Source organism: Dipodomys merriami, unplaced genomic scaffold (assembly GCF_024711535.1).
Source record: "Dipodomys merriami isolate MVZ:Mamm:240054 unplaced genomic scaffold, mDipMer1.0.p SCAF_24, whole genome shotgun sequence".
In the NCBI taxonomy this organism is placed as follows: domain Eukaryota; kingdom Metazoa; phylum Chordata; class Mammalia; order Rodentia; family Heteromyidae; genus Dipodomys; species Dipodomys merriami.
Genome location: NW_027203826.1, coordinates 12,975,253 through 12,991,498, shown reverse-complemented (window position 1 = coordinate 12,991,498; position 16,246 = coordinate 12,975,253).

Sequence of the window (16,246 nt, the reverse complement as noted above, 5' to 3'; positions counted from 1 at the left end):
AGAACAACTAACTTATAGAGTAACAAAATGAATACAGGGAACTGAAACATGTTTTCTCATAGGGCATTGAGGAGGAGGGCAATCAGAGAGGGAAAGAGTTAGTGAATACTGTTAAAAGATTTAATGCACATATGTTAAAGTGGAACTGGATAATTTGAGGGGATGGGTGTAGTTGGGACAGAGCAAGGAAAATGATGGAAGATGATGTCAACAGTCAAAATTATACTCATGAAGAGACATATGAACTCCTTTATACAAGTACTTAAAAATAAGGAGAATAAATACAGAAAAAAACAAAAGGAAGACAAGGAATTAAATATAGAAGAGTAAAAAAAAAGAATGATTCAGCTTCCTGATATTCATTTTGTTAAACTGTGTTAATTGTTCAAAGAATTTACACTACGGTGTCTTAATCCTGTGTGTACCTTAGTCCACTTGGTTGCATGTGCTTCTGTGTATCTTTCATGAGAGGTTGTATTTGTAGTCTAAGACCCCCATATAAGAGCACATGCACCTTTTGTCTTTCTGAGCCTTGGGTACTTCTCTCTGTGTTTTATAAACACAGATTCACACTGGTATCATGACATAGACTTTTCAATGAAGTTAGGACATTTTTGAGAAGACATCCCCAGAAATTCCCAGTATTCACAGAGATACCATGCGGCTAAATCAAACATAATATCCAACTTGAGCAATCTGCTGAATTTGAAAACCAAATATTCTCTCCATGAGTTCTTTTTTTAATCTTTTTTATTGTCAAGGTGATGTACAGAAGGGGTTTCAGTTACATAAGTAAGGTAATGAGTACATTTCTTCAACCTTGTTACCCCTTCCCTCAATATTTCCCTCCTTTCCATCCCTCAATCCTTCCCCCCACCAAGTTGTACAGATCATTTCCAACACATTGTCTTGTCAGTTGGGACTTGAACTCTGGGACTGGGTGCTGTGCCTGAGATTTTCAGCTCAAGGCTAGCACTTGAGCCACAGGGCCACTTCTAGTTTTCTGGTGGTTAATTGGAGATAAGAGTCTCACAGACTTTCCTGCCCTGGCTGGCTTTGAATTGTGATCCTCAGATCTCAGTCTTTTGATTAGCTAGGATTATAGGCATGCTTTTTAAAAAGCATTTTGAAGGTAAAAATGAGGAGTAGCCACCATAAAAAAGTATACCACTGAACAGATGTTCAGGCAACTCATTTATTAAAGCAAATATTTAACCAGGCTGTAATTGGAGCTTAATATTCCGCATTCAATGTATTTTGTATTCAGGATATATGTTTCATTAAACTTGGTATTTGCAGGATGAATCCAGTGTAGCAGATGGGAAAGTTGGAGGATGCTTTCTTTTTATTTTGGTGAGTGGTATTCTGCAGAGATGTCTGCCACTAAACCTCCTCCCTCTACCCCACTCCTTGAAAAAAATATGTCAAAATGAATTTCTATGCTCAGTGCCTCCTACAACACCACCTTGCAATGTAGTAAAGCCAAATATTTGTACAAACATTTCTAAACATCACCAGAAGGACGAGAACTCTTCAAAATTCACACTGTATTACATGGAGCAAATTTGACAACCAAAACAAACTCTTCAATCAACTCTCATGCCAACCATTGCATGAGAAATCATCATCAAGCAGCTAGGGAAATAAAGTCTGCCTGATGATTTTTTAACAAGAACTGTAAAAATGACTCACTGGGAAAGACGATCAAGTTAAATCAGGTGAAAACACAGCGTGGTTCCAAAAAATGCAATCTGCTTTCTAGGAGTTAATGTCTAGGAGCTTAGTATCTCCCCTGAGCATGAGAATACATAGACCTGGCTATAGTGACAAGTTAAACATGGTAGATTTTTGAGGAAAATGTTGTTTCTGAAACATTTTGCCAAAAAATATTCTTTTAGGAAGTGAGGAAAGGACTTTAAGAGGTCTGATGTCACTTTAGACTAAAACTGCAGAGAATTAGGGAATTTTCTTTTCTTTTTTGTATATATTTTTATTGTAAAAATACTGTACAGAGGGGTTACAGTTACATGAGTAAGGTAATGAGTACATTTCCTATCGAGCATTTTTACCTCCTCCTTTGTTTTTCCCCCACCATTCCTTCCCTCCCCACCTTCCCAACTCCTCCCCCCACCCCCTGCCCCAGCAGTGTTGTAGTGTCTTGTTATAATGTGTCAACCTGCATCCTTATGTCAGCATTTTTTATTTCCCTTCCCCTCCCCAAATTAGAAAAATGTATTTACAAGATGTAGGGCACTGGAATCAAATACAGTGAAAACAGGGGTTATATCATGGGGAAAGAACATGCAAAAGAAGCAATTTTATTTTCAAAGCCCATAAGTTTTACATTCTATTTCATAATATATCTACTGTTTAACATTCTTCTTATTGTCAGAGGAAACATGTTTTTTGGATTATTTAGTCCATTGGTTTTTGAAAATTGGGCTATGTTTAAGAGCCCTAAGTCTAAATAATTTCTCACCAAAATGTTGAGATGCATCAGCAATTTCTTAGCTCTAAAAAAGCCTCTGGAATGAAGTCAATGGCAACAAAGCAAAGCCCACAGACGGAGACTTCAAATATGAAATTCTGCAACAACTGGAATATGTTTAAATATACTTTGTTCCCCAAAGGCTTGTGGGCTAGAAACACAATATTCAGTGTGGGGAACCTTTAAGAAATGGTGTCTAGTTGGGAGATCCTTAGGCCAGAGAAGAGATTTGGGACTGACCTCTCTGACCTCCTGCTATAAGATGAACGTCTTCTTTTCACATGCATTGTCACCATGATGTGACCCAGACAAGAGAGCTCTCTCCAGAGCCAAATCTGTGCTGGCACTATGCCTTTGGACCTCCAGAATTATGAGCTAAATACACTTAATTTCCTTATGACATTAGCATGTCTTGGGTGACTTGCTATAATAACAAAGGACAGAATAATACAAGCCCTGACATACAATGTTCCATAGTGGAGTGACAGTAATATGGGTGATGTGTCACAGGTAGTTTAGCTGTTTTTTTTGGAAAGCATTGACTATTTATTTGGATCCATGATTTAACTTGGGCAGGATTAAAACTAGGCATCCCTGTCTTCATTTTACATATTTGCCTTTTGCCTAAGTTTTTTCTTCAATTCCCAGTCACTTTGGCACTCCAGGAAGGTCAGAATTTACAGATTACCATCTTAGGAAACTGCCCCTCTGACAGGCAATTCATTCTTCTCATCACGTTGTGAAAGAAGAGGAAAACTATCCAAAAGGAAGAAAAAAGGCAAAATGTTAGGTCAGGCTATCTATCAGTCAACAGCAATTGATTCTCTCCCTCAAAGATGAAGAGATAAAATCATCTTAACAACTTCTTCAGAACTCAGAGAACAAAACTCAGATAATGGTTAATCAGGGCATAGCAGTCTGAGACAGTTTAGGAATACTTCTCTCCCTCTACCCTTTGTTCTTTGTCTATTTGAACCTACAACTCATGTCTAGACTTTGAAGGCAATTGAAGATGGACTGAAGTTTTGTCTTTCTATAACTGTCTATGACATGCAATACATTTCCTTTCTCTCTCCCTCCTTTACTCTGTGTCTCTATTTGGTATAGAAGGTATGTAGCTGGGCATGACATGTGAAACTTCTGGAGTTTGGGCCTGGGGTCTTAAAATTCAGTTTTTGATGACTGTAGGTTCAGGTATTTGAAAGTGGCAAATCATTCTCTTTTTTCTTTCTTTCTTTTTACTCAAGGTTAACACCTTACCACTTTGAGCCACTGGTTCACTTCTGGTTTCTGGAAGTTAATTGGAGATAAGACTCTCCTAGACTTTACTGTCTGAGGTTGCGTTGAACTATGAACTTGGATCTCAGACTCCTGAATAGCTAGAATTACAGGTGTGAGCCGCTAGCACCCAATAACAAATGCCTTTTCATGATGATATTTTCATTCAGACTTATTTGTATTTGCATTTTCAACAACAATGTATATGATTCTAATTTCTCAATATCCTCACCAAAACTTCTGCAATTGTTTCGCTAATTTTAGTCATCTAGTTGACATTCAGTATAATTTAGATTTTTGTTCCCCTAATGACTAGTGCGATTGAACATTTTGACATACTTATTGGCTGTTTATAAATGTGTCTTCCTAGAAGTGGCTATTCAGAGCCTTCAGAACATTTTACTTCATTTTTTTTGTCTGTTTTAACATTGAGCTGTAAGGCTTCATTATATAGTCTGAATACTGAACCTTTGCTAGATTGATAGATTTTCAGATATTTCATTTTAGTTTTTGGATTTTCCTTTATTGTTATTGATAATGATCTTTGAAGTATAAGATATTTGATTTTGATGGAATTCAATTTATTGGTTTTTTTTAGATTATTTATATCATTGGGCCACTTTGACCCAGTGAAAATGAGTACAGATACATTCTAGCTCAACAACAAACCATTAGGGATCAACTTGATTTCTATTTTTTTTCTTTTGTGTTTTTTCCCCTTATATCCCCTTTTGTCACTCCATTCAATTTTGGTACCCTGGGTATTGTATATAAGTTTATCTGAACTAGGGAAGGGAAGGGGAATGACAAAATAAAGTGAGTAAAAGGGCAAAGGAGGGACCTATGCAAAAGTGATATTCACAAAACAATATGTTAGAAATTATCTGTACAACTTGTGGGGAATTGGAGGGGGGAATAGGGAGAAAAATGAGAGAAGGGGTAACAAGTTAGACAAGAAATGTAATGACTACCTTAGTTATGTAACTATAACCCCACTGTACATCATCTTGACAATAAAATTAAAATATATTTATGTTTTTGGTGTCCCATTGAAGATACTGTTACCTAACCTGAGGACATAAGGACTTAATAGTTATATATTTTAGGCTTTACATTTTAATATTTAGTCTATTATAGATTGCATATGGCATAAAATGGTTTGCTCTTTAGACTCCTCTTCAATATAGTCCTGGAATTCCTAGCCAGAGCAATAAGGCAAGAAAAGGACCTAGAAGGCATTCACATAGGGAAAGAAGAAATCCAATTGTCCTTATTTGCAGATGACATGATCATACACCCAAAGGACCCAAAACCTCCATCCCTAAGTAGTTTGGCAAAGTAACAGGATACAAAATTAACACACAAAAATTACTAGCATTTCTGTGTTTCAACAATGTACAAGTAGAAAGTGAAATTATATTTAAAAAAAACTCCATTTGCAATAGCCTTAAAAAAAACCCAGACTAGGGGCTGGGGGTTTAGCCCAGAAGAAGGGCTCCCGCCAGACGCGCAGCAAGGCCCTGGGTTCGGTCCTCAGCCCTGGAAAAAAAAAAAAAAAACCTAAAAAAAACCCAAACTAAAAATTAAGCTAACCAAAAACATAAATGATCTGTATATTAAAAACTATAAAAACATGAAGAAACAAATCAAAGAGGTTTTCTGTTCATCTGATAAGAATATCTTAGACATATACTAATTATTGCAAATAGTGGAAAACATGGGACCTAGATTTCTTTGGGTCTCATTTACTTCACTTAATATGATTCTTTTTCCATTTCCTAACAAATGGGGCAGTGTCATTCATTCTGATGGAAGCACAGAATTCCAATATATATATATATATATATATATATATATATATATATATATATATATATATATATATATATATATATATATATGTACATATATATCACATTTTCTTGATCCATTCATCTGCTGAGGGGCATCTGGGTTGGTTCCATATCTTAGCTATGGTGAATAAAGTTGCAATAAACATAGTTGTGCTGGAAGCTTTAGTATGGCCTTGTTTGTAATCATTGGGGTAAATGTCTGGAAGTAGGATTGCTGGGTCATAGGGGAGCTCTATGTACATATGACCATATACGTTGATGAAATGAACGCCATATATGTGAAATGAACCCCAAGATATGGACACAAGATATTTTTCTTTGTTGTTGTTTTTTTTAACATATTATGTGATTTTTTCTTTGTTTCTTTTGTATATTCTTCCTCCTATGGTATATTCCTGTTGCCACTGTATTTGATTTTGGAACCTTGCATCTTGTATATATATTTATCTAATCTGGGGAGGGGAAGGGGAATAACAAAATACTGAAACAAGGACACAGGATAATCCATTGCAACAATGAGACTCACAAGACCCTATGTTGGAAATGAACCTTACAACTTTGGGGGCGGGGAGGAGTGAGGGAGGTGAAGGAGGGAAGGGATAGTGGGAGAAAAACAAAGGAGGGGGTAACAAGGCCTGACAAGAAATGTGCTCATTACCTTACTGATGAAACTGTAACCTCTCTGTACAGCATCTTTACAAGAAAATAAAAGTGAAAAAAATCAAAGAGGACAGCAGAAAATGGAAAGACCTTCCATGTTCATGAATAGGTAGAATCAATATTGTGAAAATTGCCATATCACCAAAAATCATTTACAAAAACAATGCAAAAACTCATATGGAACAACAAAAGGCCAAAACAATTCTAGGCAAAAATTGCAATGTGGGTGCTATCACAATACCGGACTTCAAACTTCTACAACACCATAATAACAAAAACAGCTTGGTATTGGCACAAAAATAGACTTGAAGATCAATGAAATAGATTAAAGGACCCAGAAATAAAACCATACATGTAATTATCTGATGTGTGATAAAGGAGCCACAGACATACAGTGAAAATAAAACAGCCTCTTCATCAATTAGTGTTGGGAAAACTGTGTGTCCATAAGCAGAAAACTAACAGTGGATCCTCATTTGTCCCCATGCACTAATAACAACTCAAAGTGGATCAAAGACCTCAATGTCAGACCAAAAACTGAAAGTACTGCAAGAGAAAGTAGGAGAAACATTCGAACTTACAGAAATAGGCAGAAATTTCTTACAGGAGTACAACAGATAGGAGAGAGACTAGACTAGTGAAATTATGTCAAAATAAAAAGTTTCTGCACAGATAAGTACATAGTTACTAAACTAGAAAGACAGTCAACCAGCTGGGAAAAGATCTTTGGAGAATTATAGTAGACAAAAACCTAATTTCCAATATTTACAAGGTGATCAAAAAACTAACTCCTGTCAAACCTAATAAACCAATCACTAAATGCGAAAAGGAGCTTAGGAGATACTTTTCAGAAGGGGTAAGAATGGTAAAGAAACACCGGAGGAAATGCTTATTATCCCTGGCCATAAAGGAAATGCAAATCAAAACAATTCTGATATTCCATCTCACCCCAGTTAGATTGGCCAACACTGTGAATTCAAACATCAAATGTTGGTGGAGATGTGGAGAAAAGAAGCCCTACTGCACTGTTGGTGGAAATGTCAACTATTAAAATCACTCTGGACAGCAGTCTGGAGGCTCCTCACAAAAGTAAACATAGACATTCCCTATGACCCAGCCATTCCTCTCTTAGGCATCTCCCTGAACATCATGAGCCAGGATATGATAAGGACACCTCTACATCCATGTTCATTTCCATACTGTTCACCATAGCCAAGGTATGGAAACAGCCCAGATACCCCACAATAGATGAATAGATCCAAAAAAGGTGGTACCTATACACAAGACATTTTACACAGCTATTAGAAAGAATAAAATGTTGTAGCCAGGGGCTGGTGGCTCATGCTTGTAATCCTAGCTACTCAGGAGGCTGAGATCTGAGGATCACGGTTCAAAGCCAGCCTGGGCAGTAAAGTCCATGAAACTCTTATGTCCAATAAATCACTAGAAAACTGGAAGTGGTACTGTGGCTCAAGCGGTAGAGTGCTCACTTTGAGCTAAAGAGCTGAGGGATAGAGCCCAAGCCCAGAGTTCAAGCCCCACAACCACAAAATAAATAAATAAATAAATAAATAAATAAATAAATAAATATTAAAATATTGCCATAAATAAATATTAAAATATTGCCACAAATAAATATTAAAATATTGTTAACTAGGGTAAGCCAAGCTCAGAGAGATGAATAGCATATGTTCTCTGGGATATGCAGAAATTAGATCTAAAATGCACTGGGATATGACAAGTTGTACTGGGTTTTACATACTCACAGATAGTGAGATCAAAAGAGGATAATCATTTCAGGAGAGAAACACAAAGTCACAATGCCTTTCATAATCTAAAAAATTATATAGTTGCTGAAATGAACTCCAAGATATGAAAACAAGATTTTTTTTTTTTAGTTTTTGATGATTCTGTCTTCTTTACTGTATGTATGGTGAATTCATGTTTATATATTTGGGAGATTGGGAGCAAAGCACAGAACTAGAGGGAAGAAGGGTGAAAAAGTACAGCAGTAGAGTTCATTGGACATTGGTGAAAGTGAACTAAACAATTTGTGGGTGGAGACAGGAGGGAGGGACTGGGAAAGAATGATGGAACAGAAGACACTGTAAGAATGGAAATGTACTCATTACCTGACTCATGCAATTGTAATCCCTCTGAACACCACTCTATAATAACAATAAAGGAAATTAATTAAAAAGAAAGAAATGACTCAAGAATGCTATTCTGTGTTGAAATTTTGTTTCAGCATCATTCATGCAATTGCTTGTCTTGGCATTCTTTTGTTTTGTCTTGGCATTCTTGTCAACAGATACATAGGTTTATTTATACACTCAAGAGTGTATTTATCTGATCTATATATCTATCTCCATACTCTGAAAGGTAGCCTGGTCTAGATTATTGCTGCGTCAAGGTGCAGTGCCAGCCTTCTAACAATTCTTTTTAGTGTGACATGTTTCAAAAGGTTAATTGGTTCTCTTACATTTTCATTGAGTATTTTGGTATGTGTTGCATTAAAACTGTGTATCAGTTTGCCATTTTGTCTTTTCCATTTTTTAGTACTAGTGATTGAACATAAGGCTTTGTGCTTCCTAGGTATGTGCTCCACCATTTAGGCTACAACCCCACACCTGGTCATCTTTACAAGATCTTTCTATTAACATAACTCTAATTTTTTCAATGATGTTTTGTAATATTGAATATTCAAACATATCTTGTGTTGAATTTCTTCATGTAAACTTTTTTGATACTGTAATATACATAATAGTTTTTGTGTTGTTCATTTCTACTACAAAACAACTATTGATGTTTGTGCATTTATCTTGGACCCTTCATGTGTTCTGAACTTAATTAGTTCCAAATGGTTTTCAATGGATTCCTTAGGATTTTCTATGTTCAAGGTTATGCCATTCACCAGTAGAGAAAATTTTGTGCATTTCTTTCCATTTTATCTGACCTTATATTTAATCTTCTTTCCAATGTAAGCTTGTTACAATCTGTATAGAAAGACTGAATGAAAGAAGAGACAGGTTCCGGGAAGATGGCAGAGGAGAAGCTGGAATCTGAACAAGCTCTCGCATAGAAAGCAGTTATAGAGTTCCAGTGAACAGTCCTAAGCCAGAGAATCACACCAAGTGTGCCATCACAGGACAGAGAGTTAGACAAGAGAGGGGAAGCCAAGGCAAAAAGACACATCTGAGCACCTGCCAGCAGCTGCCGCTGCGGCGGCAGGGTCGCGGCGGCGACCACCGCCGCGGGGTCATACCTGAGACACAGAGAGTCGGGGATGAAGGAGCCAGACGCAGCGGACGAGCGGATTCTACTCAACACCAACAAGAACCGACAAGGAGCGGAAATCTTCATCCTGCTGATGGCAGACCAGAGACGACCCAGGATCCAAGACTCAGCGTGAGTCAGGGAGCAGAGGAGGGAAGGCCACCCCTCCCCCCCCAGCACAGGTGATCTCCATCTTGGATACCGACAAAGCTCGGAGGAGCTGCTAGCTCCAGCTCAGGCCTTGGAATAAAACGAGTCATTTAGCAGGTCACAAGAACTTAACGGCGAAGTGACCTGCCAGACTCAGCTCCATCCAGGGAAAAGTCACCCAGCTCAGGCGCCAGCCATTGGAGTGCCTTGCCTCACTGGGTAACCAGAGCCAGAGGCTGCCCCTCCCTCTAGCAGCCACCACAATCAATTGAAAAACAGAAACCCTGAGAATGGCTCCAGGCTGGGCGCTGTGAGCTTTATCAAAAAATAGCCCCAGGGAAAAGCTACTGTTTGTTGAAAGGCCTCAACTCTACCCAAAACCTAGCCTCACCACCACATCCCCCTCTTTTGTGATTCTCAAAGCAGATCACCCTCCCAGAAAACTAACCTGGGAGGGGGATCTCAAAATCTTGGGTAAAGCAGAGCATTTTTCTGCCTCTTCCAACCAACCGACTTAAGAAACCAATCAAGCCACAGGACCTAAAGCTGACCAGACTCCAACAAGAGACTGGTTACAGACAAAAGGGAGATACAGGATTCTTCCCACTCCTCCCACCCAAAAAAAAAAAAATCAAAAGACTTTTTTTTTTCTTTTTTTTTTCTTTTTTTCTTCTTCTTCTTCTTTTCTTTTTTTTTGCTTGTTTTTTGTTTTTTGTTACCTTATATATATATATATATATATATATATATATATATATATATATATAAATTTTTTTCCCTTCAAAACTTTTATTAATCTTTAATTTTTGCCTCTTCTGAAAAAAAATCGTTTTCCAGTAACTTTTTTTTTTTTTCCTCATCTTATAATTTTTATTTTAGGAATACGTGAATGAGTGTTTTCCTTTCTTTTCTTGTCTTCTTTCTCTTTTTCTTTCTTTCTTAATTATCTTTTTGTTTTTTATCTACCTCTACTGAACTTCTGATCTTTTCTTCTCCCTTTCCCATCCTTAAAGTTTTTCATATCTCCTCTATGTCCCTCCCCTTCTCTGAACATATTCACATTCCTCTCTAAATAGACGGTCTTTTAACCTCTATAATAACATTAATTTTTACATTTCTATTTTTTTCTGGTCTCTCTTTATTCCCCTTTCCGTCTCTTCTTTCTCTCTCTCTCTCTACTTGCATCCTACCCAACCCATTTCCTGCATTGTGATTAGGACATAGCTAACTCTCCCTGTGTCTCCCCACACCAATCTATTCCTATTTTTTACCCACATCTCTCCCTAATCCTAATAATTTCTGGTTTTCCAAATTCTTTTCTGCGGTTCGAAGTCCTTTAACATATAGTTGTTTGATGTTGAATAGATGTATCTGCTGAACTAGATTGTATCTGTAGACTATTGACTGTACAAATGCAAACTTTGGTTGATGGTTGCCTTAAGATAGTGTTCTAGCACAAAACTGGTGCAATCTTCATCTCAAATGGGCTGAGTAAGCCGGAAAAACACAAGAAAAATGGCAAATTTGGGTATCTCAATTCCCAATCTTGATAATCAGGGATTAGAACAGATAAAGAATAATCCAGAGGAGAGTTCCCAAATAGCTCTACAAACACTAATAGCAAACATGATAAATGAGAAGTTTGACAATGTACAAAGGACTCTGTATGAGCGTGATAGGGAGAGAGAGGAGGCATCCCAGAAGTTTATACAGGAATATCATAAGCGTGAGGAAGCTACTCAAAAACTGATACAGGATTTGCGTGAACAACTTGAGAATACTCAAAGAGAAAGGGAGGAATGGCGTGAGCAGGCTGAGAACACTCAAAGAGAACTGCAGGAATCCCACGAACGGGAAGAAAGAGAACTGCAGGAATCCCACAGACGGGAGGAAGCTAATCAAAGAGTAATTCAGGAATTGAGAGACCAGGTAGAGAATACACAAAGATCACTAAAGGCATTCATGGAATCCATTAACAAAGAGCTGAAGGAAGTCAGGGAGACCACAAAGGGAATGCTGAATGGAACCCAACAGAAGGAATGGGAGTCCAAAGAAACCATAACCAATCAACTAAGTGATTTGAGAACAAACACTGAACACCAAATTAAGGAAGTAAAGAAATTCATACAAGACCTAAAACAGAGCTTCAACAAAGAACTTGAAGCCATCAAAGCTGACCAATTAGAAGGAAAAGAGATAAAAAACAGAGAGTCTTGACAGCAGGTTAGACCATGCAGAAGATCGAATCTCAGGGATTGAAGACAGCCTAGATATTATAGAGAAAGAACATATAACCATCCAAGACAAGTCCAAGAAATATGATAGGTCTATCCAACACCTGGAAGACACCATCAGAAGGCCCAATCTAAGGATAATGGGTGTAGAGGAGCACCTAGAAACAGAAGTTAATCGTCTAGGAAATTTGTTTAACAGGATCCTAGCAGAGAACTTCCCAAACATACAAAAAGATAGGCCTATTCAGATACAAGAAGCTTTTAGAACCCCAAATAGACCAGACCAGAATAGGACATCCCACTGTCACATTATAATCCACACAGGATCAACCCAGACCAAGGAAAAGATCCTCAAAGCTGTCAGGGAGAAAAGGGTAATCACCTACAAAGGGAAACCTATTAGAATTACCTCAGATCTCTCAGCAGAGACAATCAAAGCAAGAAGAGCCTGGAATGACGTATGCCATGCCCTAAAAACAAACAACTATCAACCAAGAATACTGTACCCAGCTAAACTCTCCTTCATAACTGAAGGCCAAATAAAAACCTTCCATAGCAAAGAAAAATTGAAACAATACATCTCCACCAAACCAGCCCTGCAAAAGATTCTTAAAGATGTTCTACACATAGAAAACCAACAAGAACGCAACAAAGGCCAGGAAACTGCACACAAACTGAGAATCCAAGAACCTTAGGAAGAACCCAGTTTTCACAGCCCCCAAGAAGGTGGATAACATGGCAGGAACTCCCAAATACCTCTCAGTCCTATCTCTTAACGTTAATGGACTGAACTCTCCAATTAAGCGACATAGACTGTCTAGTTGGATTAAAAAACAAGACCCTTCTATCTGCTGCCTGCAGGAGTCACATCTTGCCCATAAAAACAAACACATTTTCAAGGTTAAAGGCTGGAACAAAATATACCAAGCAAACGGCCCTCATAAACAGGCGGGAGTTGCAATCCTAATATCAGATAAAATAGACTTAAATTAAAATTCGTGAGAAGAGATAAAGAAGGTCGCTACATACTAATTAAAGAATCTCTCCTTCAGGAGGATATTACAATTCGAAATATCTATTCGCCAAACAATGGAGCACCCAAATTTATCAAAGAAACACTACTTTCCCTCAAATCCCATATAGATCCAAAGACATTAATTGTTGGGGATTTTAACACACCACTCTCCCCACTAGATAGATCAACTCGGCAAAAACTCAACAGAGAAACTGCAGATCTAAACAGCTGCATAGATCAACTAGACTTAACAGACATTTACCGAACATTTCACCAGCAGCATCAGAATACACGTTCTTCTCAGCAGCACATGGAACGTGTTCTAAAATAGACCACATTTTAGGCCACAAAGCAAACTTGTCTAAATTCAGAAACATTGAAGTTATACCTTGCATTCTCTCTAACCACAAGGGAATAAAATTAGAACTCAACACCAAAAGCCACCAAAGAAAGTCCGGTATCACATGGAGGCTGAACAACACACTGTGAATCATGAGCGGGTCATGAAAGAGATTAGAAAGGAAATTCAAATGTTCATGCTTTTCAACAAAAATGAACACACAAATTACCAGCTCCTCTGGGACACAGCAAAGGCAGTACTCAGAGGCAAGTTTATAGCTCTGAGCTCCTACATCAACAAATTGGAGAGATCTGAAACTAACAATTTAATGACACATCTAAACCTCCTTGAAAAAGAGCAGCAAGATAAACCCCAATCCAATAGACGGAAAGAAATAATCAAAATTAAATCAGAATTAAATGAATTAGAATCCAAAAAACTATAGAAAGAATCAACAAAACAAAGAGTTGGTTCTTCGAAAAACTTAACAAAATTGACAGACCCTTAGCAAACCTTATCAGAAAAAGGAGAGAACACACCCAAATTAATAAACTCAGAGATGAGAATGGAAACATCACTACGGAAACAACCAAGATTCAGAACATTATAAGGGAATACTTCTCAAAACTTTATGCTAATAAGTTTGAGAACTTGACAGAAATGGACCTTTTCCTAGCAAATATTGACATGCCAAAACTAAACCAAGATGAGTTAAACCAGCTTAATAGGCCCATATCAAGCATTGAAATAGAAACAGCAATAAGAGACCTCCCAGCTAAGAAAAGTCCAGGACCGGATGGTTTTACAGCGGAATTTTACAAGGCCTTCAAAGCAGAACTCACACCAATACTCCTCCAACTCTTCAATGAAATTGAAAGAGAAAGCTCACTACCGAACACATTCTATGAAGCCATCATAACCCTCATCCCAAAACCAGGCAGGGACTCATCAAAGAAAGAGAACTATAGACCCATTTCTTTGATGAACATTGATGCAAAACTTCTCAACAAAATTTTGTCCAATCGACTTCAACAATTCATCCAAAAAATCATACACCATGATCAAACAGGATTCATTTCAGGGATGCAAAGCTGGTTCAATATACGCAAATCAATTAATATTATTCATCACATCAACAGGAGCAAGAATAAGAACCACATGGTTATCTCAATAGATGCAGAAAAAGCATTTGACAAGATCCAACACCCCTTTATGATGAAGGTTCTGAAAAAATTAGGAATACATGGAGCATTCCTCAATACAATAAAGGCTGTATATGACAAACCTACAGCCAGCATTATACTCAATGGTGAAAAACTAAAGCCATTTCCTCTTAACTCAGGAACAAGACAAGGATGCCCACTCTCTCCACTTCTCTTCAATCTAGTATTAGAATGCCTAGCTACAGCAATAAGACAAGATGCAAACATAAAGGGGATCCAAATTGGGAAAGAAGAAATAAAACTCTCCCTCTTTGCAGATGACATGATCTTGTATTTAAAGAATCCCATAGACTCCACTCCCAAATTACTCAAGCTGATTCAAAACTTTGGCAAAGTAGCAGGTTATAAAATTAACCCCCCAAAATCAATGGCTTTTCTATATGCCAACAATGAAAAAAGTGTGGCTGAAATTAGGAAAGCAACTCCATTTGTAATAGCCCCACCAAAAATAAAATACCTAGGAATTAACTTAACCAAAGAAGTGAAGGACCTCTATGATGAAAACTTTAAAATCTTGAAAAAGGAAATCAACACAGAACTTAAAAAATGGCAAAACCTCCCATGCTCCTGGATTGGCAAGATTAACATAGTGAAAATGGCAATACTTCCCAAGGCTATCTACAAATTCAACGCGATACCTATCAAAATTTCACCCTCATTCTTCAAGGAAATAGAGGAGGCAATCCAAAAATTCATATGGAACAATAAAAGACCCCGAATAGCAAAAACGCTCCTCATCGGAAAGAACACTGCTGGAGGAATATCAATACCAAATTTCAAACTCTACTATAAAGCCATAGTAATCAAAACAGCTTGGTATTGGCATAAGAACAGACCTCAGGACCAATGGAATAGAATTGAAAACCCAGAAATGAACCTACAGACCTATAGCCATCTAATCTTCGATAAGGAAGCTAAAACAATAGAATGGAAGAAAGACAGCCTCTTCAGTAAATGGTGCTGGCAAAATTGGTTAACTACATGTAGAAAACTAAAGCTAGATCCTTATATATCACCCTGCACCAGAATCAACTCCAAATGGATCAAAGACCTTGAACTCAAAGCAGACACTCTGAAAACATTACAGGATGGAATAGGAGAAACCCTAGGTCTCCTTGGCTCAGGTCGAAATTTTCTGAATAGAGACCCGGAAGCACAACAAATCAAAGAAAGGTTGGACAAATGGGATTGCATAAGATTGCAGAGCTTCTGCAGGGCAAATGACATAGCTGGCAAGATCAATAGAAAGCCCACCGATTGGGAGAAGATCTTTACTAGCCATACAACGGACAAGGGTCTCATATCTAAAATATACTTGGAACTCAAAAAATTAAACCACCCAACAACAAATCCTCAAAGAAACAACTGCCCAATAAATAAGTGGGCGAAAGACTTAAAGAGAAGCTTCTCTGAAGAAGAAAGAAGGATGGCCAATAGACACATGAAGAAATGTTCAACATCCCTAGCCATAAAAGAAATGCAAATCAAAACAACATTGAGATATCACCTCACTCCAGTTAGAACAGCAAAAATCAAGAACTCTAACAACAACAGATGCTGGAGGGGATGTGGACAGAAAGGAACCTTACTTCATTGTTGGTGGGAATGTAAACTTGTTCAACCACTTTGGAAAGCAGTATGGAGGTTCCTCAAAAGACTTCACATAGATCTCCCCTATGATCCAGCAATCCCACTTTTGGGCATTTACCCAAATGTTTACAAACAAGAC